Source organism: Equus asinus, chromosome 24 (genome assembly GCF_041296235.1).
Source record: "Equus asinus isolate D_3611 breed Donkey chromosome 24, EquAss-T2T_v2, whole genome shotgun sequence".
Classification (NCBI taxonomy): domain Eukaryota; kingdom Metazoa; phylum Chordata; class Mammalia; order Perissodactyla; family Equidae; genus Equus; species Equus asinus.
Genome location: NC_091813.1, coordinates 27,506,143 through 27,513,886, shown reverse-complemented (window position 1 = coordinate 27,513,886; position 7,744 = coordinate 27,506,143). Strand labels below are relative to the sequence as shown.

The 7,744-nt window shown below is 39.4% G+C and overlaps 1 protein-coding gene across 22 annotated transcripts in view; it reads left to right on the top strand.

Moving 5' to 3' along the window:
* Nucleotides 1-7,744, top strand: part of SRSF12 (serine and arginine rich splicing factor 12) — a 56,244-nt gene that overhangs the window by 26,577 nt on the left and 21,923 nt on the right. The window lies entirely within an intron of this gene.

Here is a 7,744-nt window from a genome sequence, read left to right as displayed (position 1 = left end):
GGCCCGGGCTGGGGCGCGGGGGAGGGGCGGGGTAACGGCCGCGGAGCGGAGCGGGCGGCGGCCTGCGGTCGGCCCGGCCCCTCCCCGCCGCCCGGCCGGGCCCGGCCCGCGCTTCCCGCCGAGGCGCCCTGCCGGGGGCGGCGCCAGCCCGCGGGCTCCTCGGGGCCTGGGCGGGACTCGCGCCTCCGCCCTCCCGGCCGGCGTTCCGCCCCGGCGCCGACGCGCGTCCGGGCCCCGCGCCGCTCCCGGCGGGACGGTGCCGGTACCCCCGCCGGAGCGCAGGCTGCCCCTCTCCCGGTAGCCGGGGTCCCTCCCCGCCTCTGGCCCGGAGTGTCCCCGCGCGGCCGGGGGCTCGCTCTCAGCCCTTTGTCGCCGTGCCCCGAGAAAGCCGCGCGGCCGACCCGCGGATGGAGAGGCTTGGGGGCTGGTGCGCGAGCATCACAAAATGATGCGTGCCTGGGGCCTTCCAGTTTCCTCCCCTTCTGCCCGCTCCACGCGCAGACGGTCTGCTTGCATTTTATTCCTTACACGATTTTATTCTGTATACAAAGGGTAACTTCAGTGAAAGAGATTTCTCTGGTTTTCTTTAAAGTTCTGAGTACGATATAAACACCCATTATAACGGTTTGGATGGACTTTCCCTGGTCGATTCTGATGCTCGCAGTCCCTCCCCCGCTCTTTTGAGAGTTGTGTCTGCACACTGTCAAACCCTGCATCTTAAAGAATGACTTCTTCATATAGCACTTTCTCCCTTAATAAGAGCCAGAAGGAATGGGGAGGGGGGCAATATTAATAGACATTTTCATTGTTCTGGACGTACTTAATTTACCCAGCCCCCCAACCTTTATAGGTATGCAGTGTTGTCATATTGTACATAACGGAATGCTGAAGCTCAGTTTTAATGACCTGTTGTCTGGGACTTCAAAGCTACAAATATATTGCACTATGCCCTAGACTCCAGAGCCATCTGGAGTAATCCTCATAATTTACTTTTGAAGAGTAAATGTTAAGTATTTTTTAAATTTGATTCCTACAATCATATGTCACAACTATAGACTGTAAGTTAATATACCTTAGTTAAAGTCTAAAAGATGCCTGTGTTTACAGTTCTTCTCGCAACCTGTTTATCAATACATTACATATGAAACAAGCAAAGTTTATAATTCCGATAGAGTTAAAAAAAAAAATTCCCGCAGTTAACTAGACCGCTTGAATACTGAATAAGCATCAAGCTTCTCCCGTGTGTCTACCAAAAAATGAGAAGTTTCCAATTCTATTGGCCGGGGCCAGCCGGGGTAACATGAGTGAGTGAAATTGTCAGGTTTCAAGGCACAGTAGGATGGTAGGGACTGTAGGAAATGGAAGCGAATGTGTGCCATCAAAAAGGGACAGCAGCTGCTACTAAGCTCCAGCTGATAACTACTGTGTAGACATTTGGACTTGTTGCCACGTCTTCCTAAGTTTCAGAAGAAGTCAGAAACCTGTATTTTTTGTGTGTTAACTCTCTCAGTTTCAAAATATTGGTATTTATTAAATTGAATCATGAAATTCTTATTTTTGTAGATTTAAAAGCTGTAAAATATTGGCAGTTTCAACACTTTTTTTTTAATGTTTAAACATTGTGCAGGCCAAATAAAACACGTGTGGGTGACACATGACCTCTGATCTAGATAATCCACCACTGAGTAGTCAAGACTGATAATTGAGATTTATTGATTTCCTTTTCCATTTTTTCTGCCACTTCCACTGGGGACAATCAAAATCTAGGAGGTGTGTATTAATTAAGTAATAATAATCATAAACATCTTTTGAGTACTCACTATTTCCAGGCACTGTCCGAAAAACTTTATTTACATGTATTATCATTAAGTTTTCACAGTAACTCTGTAATGTATGTTCTTGATTAATTATATTTTACAGATAAGAAACGGAGGCTTAGAGAGATTAACTATGTTGCCTTAGATTGCACAGCTGCTGAGTAGTGTTATGAAGTGGAATCATCACATGTAACCTGTAGTAATAGCTTGTTTGTCCAAGGTGGCGTACAGTGTGAGTTAACTAGCAATGTGACACCTAGACACATTTTCAATTAGCTTTCACCTTTGCTATTCTTAGAAAGAAAATCATTGGGATAAATGTTAAAATGAAAGAAACAGGGCATAATATTATATATAGAGAGAGTATGATTTCAATTATATAAAAAATGAAGAAAGGAAAAACTACATATACAAAATGAGCCTGGAAAGAAATCCTTTTGCATGTTTTTTTTTCCTGTTTTCAAATTTTATTTGATAAGAATGTTGGTTTTATAACAAAGCCCAATTTTATTTAAAATGTTTCTTTGAAGTGGCCATTTTAATATATACCATTAAAGCACAAGCCATTATGGGTTAGCATAAAATTTGATAGGAACGAAATTGAACACAAGAAGTAAAGAAAGATTTAAAAATACATTTTAAAATTTTGTATTTTGTGTTGTTTCTTTTCACAACAGGATGTGGATCAGGAAGAATATTAATTTTAGTATCTTTGCTTTTTTACTGTGTAGAAGAGTAATTTTTAAAAAATGTCAGATAGAGTTTCCTAATGGAACAAAGTAATGTCCAAATCTCAAACATAACATTCCCATTTTGATGCATAACATGATGTTAGATTGGGAAGCAATGATCCAGTACCTCTCTTGGACATACTTAGTAGCATCCTTTGGTTACAGTGCATATGAGCCTATTTGTTTTGATGGTGATGTGGAAAAAGCACTAAACATAATTCAGCAACGTTCTTGATAAAAAGTCTTAGCAAACTAGGAATAGAAGGGAACTTCCTCAGCCTAATAAAGGGCATCTATGAAAAACCTATAGCTAATGACATGCCTAATACTGAAAACTGAATACTTTCTCCCTAAGTTCAGAGCAAGGCAAGGATGCCCACTCGCAACAACCTCCATCCAACATTTTATTGCAGGTCCTAAGCAGTGCAACAAGGCAAGGAAAATAAATAAAAGACAAAAATTGGAAAGGTAGAAGTAAAACTTGTCCCTTTTCATAGGTGACATGTTTGTTTACATAGAAAACAGTAAAGAATTAACAGCAAAACTACAGTAACTAATACTGAGTTTTAGTAAGTTGTCAGGATACAAAGTAAACTTACAAAAATTCTATTTCTGTATATTAACAGCAAATAATTGAAAATAAATTAAAAAACAATTCCATTTACCTTAGCATCAGAAAATATAATTAGGAATAAGTTTAACCAAAAACCAAAACCAGAACCCTTTGCATTGAAAACTACAACATATTGCCAAGAAAAATTAAAGACCGACATAGATTGATAGATATACCATGTTCTTGGATTGGAAGGCAAGATATTATTGTTATCACTTGTCTCCCAAATTGATTATATTCTAGATTGAAGGCATTCCTGGTCAAAAGCTTTTTAAAAAATAGAAATTGACAAGTTAGTTTTAAAATAGGTTGCTATGCCAAGGATCTGGAATAGCCAAATCATCTTGAAAAGGTTCACTAAGCTAGAAGACTGATGCTACCTGACTTCAAGACTTCCTAAAAAGATACAGGAATCAAGACAGCGTGGTACTGGCCTCAGGATAGCAAATAGATCAATAGGACAGAATAGAGTCCATAAATAATCCACACTTACACAGTCAGTTGATTTTTGACAAAGGCACCAAAGCAATCCAGTGGAGAAAGGGAACTCTTTTCAACAAATAGTACTATAACTACTGGATATCCATACAGTAGAGATTAAAAAAAATGAACTGCAACCTCTACCTCATATCATAGTTTTTGAGCTGGATCATCAATTGAAATGTAAAAGATAAAACTATAATGCTTTTAGAAGAAAACAGAGGAAAATATCTTCATGACCTGGGAATAGGCAAAGATTTCTTACAGGACAAAGAAAGCAGTTACCATAAAAGAAAATATTGATAATTAGATTCACCAAAATTAAAATTTTTGTTCATTAAAAAAATACCATTGGGGCTGGCCCTGTGACTGTTTAAGTTTGCACACTTTGCTTCGGCAGTCCAGGGTTTTGCTGATTCAGATCCTAGATGCAGACCTGGCACCGCTCATCAAGCCATGCTGAGGGATCGTCCCACATAGCAAAGCCAGAAGGACCTACAACTGGAATATACAACTATGTACTGGGGGGCTTTGGGGAGAAGAAGGGGGAAAAAAAAAGAAGATTGGCAACAGATGTTAGCCAATCTTAAAAAAAAAAACAGAAAAAAGATACCGTTAAGAAAGTAAATAGGCTGCCACAGACCCGGAGAAAATATTCACAAAATATATATCTGACGAAGGACTTTTTTTTCCCTAATATATAAAGAACTTTCACAGTTCTAATAAAAATACGAAGATTATTATTAAAAATGAGCAAAAACTCACACTTCACAAAGAAAATGTATGAATGACCAATTAGCACATGAAAAAGTGCTCAGCATCATTTGTCATTAGGGAAATGCAAATTCAAACCATGGTGAGATTCTACTTAACGAGCACTCCAATGGATGAAATTTAAAAGACCGAGTACCAAATGCTGACAAAGATTGGCACAAGGGAAACTGTTATATGTTGTTGGTAGGAGTATAAAATGGTACAGTCGCTTTGCAGAACTGTTTGGCAGTTTCATAAAAGTTAAATATATAAATCCTCTTTAACCCAGAAATTCTACACCTAGGTTTTAAGACAACCCATAAGCATGAGAAGGTATTGCATCTCACTGGTCATTAGGTAAATTAAAATTAAAACGACAATGAGATGCACATTCACTTTATTGTTTGTTTCTGTTATTTCTTTCAGAATAGCAAGGATTAAAAGCTGTTAGTGAGGAGGAATTCTCATGCCTGTTTTGAGGAGTATAAGTTGATTGGGCCACTTTGGAGAACAGGTAGAGAGGCTGAAGATATGCATACTCACCAGCCCACCAGTTGCATTGCTAGTGGTACATGCCAGAGAACGCCGACACAGCTCTAGTGAGCATGTGTAGCATGATGTAGACTGCCACACAGTTTGCAATTTAAAGAAAATGAAGCATCTTAAATGTTCATCCACAGAAGGATGGATGAATAAATTGTGGTTTATTCACAACAATATCGATACAGAGTTAAAATAGGTGAACTAGAGCTACGAGGGGAAGTCTCAAGGGAGGAAAAGGCAAGGTGCAAAATTATACAAACAGTCTGATACCATTTATATAAAATTTGGTGTATGTATAAAAACATTTACGATATATGCATTTACAGTAAAAATGCAAAGTTATGCAGAGGACTGATGAACACCAATGATTGTTTCTAAGGTAGAAGGCTATGTGTCATTTCTGAAAAAAATTACTAAAAATTATGGCAAATATTGAGATATAATAAATCTTGGTGGGTACATGAGTATTGGTTTTAGTATCCTCTATACTTTTCTGAATGTCAAAGTAGATCACACCAAAAATACAAAAATAACTGAAAACAAAACAACAGGTAACAGGTGAAGGAGTGGAGACAACGAATGGGAGCTAGCTCTTTTTGAGAAAGTTTGTTCCTTCAGACTCCTGTCACCCTTGTCTTCTGGGACTCCAAGCCTCGTGACACACATTGCTCTAGTGTCTAGGATTCTTTTCCTATTGGTCACTCACATTTGTTTAATGAGATTGGTTGCCTCAGAAGACATTCATTTAGATTCTTGCTTTGCTACTGGCTTTGTACCTCGGGCCAAGGTAACTTCTCTCACTCTTAGTTTCCTTGACTACTAAATAGTAACAGTAATGTGTTCTTCACTGGTTAATACAGCAAATATATATTGAGTACTTACTGTGTGCCAAGCAACTGTGCTAGATACTGAGATACACTGGTGACAACACCTGACTTAAAAGTCATTCTCAACCCTGAGTCTCACAATTGCCTATCAAACCTTTAACAAAACATAACGGGGTCACCAGGGGAAGGACTCATTAGGTCCAGGGTTAACGCATCAGGCTGGAGTGCCTGTTTTTGTAACATTGCCTCACAGATGGTTCCAATATTCAGGAATGGTTGAGAACCTTTACCCTGTAGTCTATGGTTTATGGGAGCAGGAATTGTTTTTTTCTTGTTCTCCACCATATCTTTAGAGCCTGGCACAGTGTAGGTGCACAGTAAGTATTTGTTGAATGAATAAATGAAAGAAAAAGACGTTGTCACTGCCCTCTAAAGCTAATAGTCTCTCAGGACAGGCAGACAACAAGACGAAATAATGAATATTAAATGAAATAAAATAATAAAAATATAATGTATGTCATAATATCGATTGCACTTCTTGGCATATAGTGGATACTTAATCAGTGTTAGTTGAATCTTTATGTAATAACTACTAAATCCATATCTCTAGCTTTAATCACTGACTTCTAGTCTTGAAAGTTAAATTAATTTAATATAATTGTATAGTCACAGTTTTCAGTTGCTGACAGAACTCTTATGGACGTTCCACCATCATCTCAAATTTGGCATTTCTAAACCTGAAAGCTGCTGCTTTTGCCTCTCTCCTCCCTCTTCAATCTAGATCTTTTCTCCAGCTATCTCACTTTTGTCACTGACGCCATCTTTCTTCCATTTGCCCAAGCTACAAGCTTTGCAGTCCCCTTTGAGTCTTTTTTCTGCATGTTTCGAAGTACTCTTATTTCTTTGGAGCCATGTTTTGTGCTCATAGCTTCTCTATGAGCTCCATTCTCTAAGATCTCTATGAGGCAATAGGGTAGTGGTTGAGAACACAGACTAGTGTCAGACTGTGGGAGTTTGATTCCAGGTCTGTCACTTGCTGGCTTGGTGACTTTAGGTGAGTTTGTCCTTCTGTGCCCTTATCTGTAAACAGTCATAGGGTGGTTGTGAGAATTAAGTGGTCTTTTTTTGGTGAGGAAGATAGACCCTGAGCTAACATCCATTTCCAGTATTCCTCTTTTTTTCTTGTTATGTGGGCCACTGCCACAGCATGGTTGCTAACAGACAAGTGATATAGATCCTTGCCCAGGAACTGAACCCAGGCCACCAAAGCAGAGCGCACTGAACTTAATCACTAGGCCATCAGGGCTGGCGCAGAATTAAGCGGTCTTAAGATGAACAGTGGCTGGTACATAAATGCACTGTGACTGTCAGCTATTAATGCTATGTATTTTGTCTCTTCAGTTAAATTGTAGCTCCATGAAGACAAATATGCCATGTATTTCTTCAGTAGCCCCTCTTTAGTACCTATCACAGTAGAAGGCATACAGGAGGCTCAGAAATCCTTGTCAAATTTGAGGGTCCTGCCTGGTGGCGCAGTGGTTAAGTTCACGTGCTCTGCTTAGGTGGCCTGAGGTTCGCCGGTTTGGATCTTGGGCACAGACCTACACACTGCTTATCAAGCCATGCTGTGGCAGGCATCCCACATATAGAGTAGAGGAAGGTGGGCACAGATGTTAGCTCAGGGCCAATCTTCCTCAGCACAAAGGGGAGGATTGGCAGAGGATGTTAGCTCAGGGCTGGTCTTCCTTGAAAAAAAATCCTTGTCAAATTTGAGAATATGGTAGTTATTTTGCTGTATGTTTAATAGTATAAACATCCATTTTTCTTTAAAGCCTGAGAAATAATTTTAGAACTTCCTTAGAATCTAATTCTTGCTATCTGAAAACAATTAACATAAATGTGAAATTACAGTGAGGCAAATGAGTGTGTTTTTAATGAAACAGTTAATAATTAGAACTCTTTATATTGAAAATTGGAAAG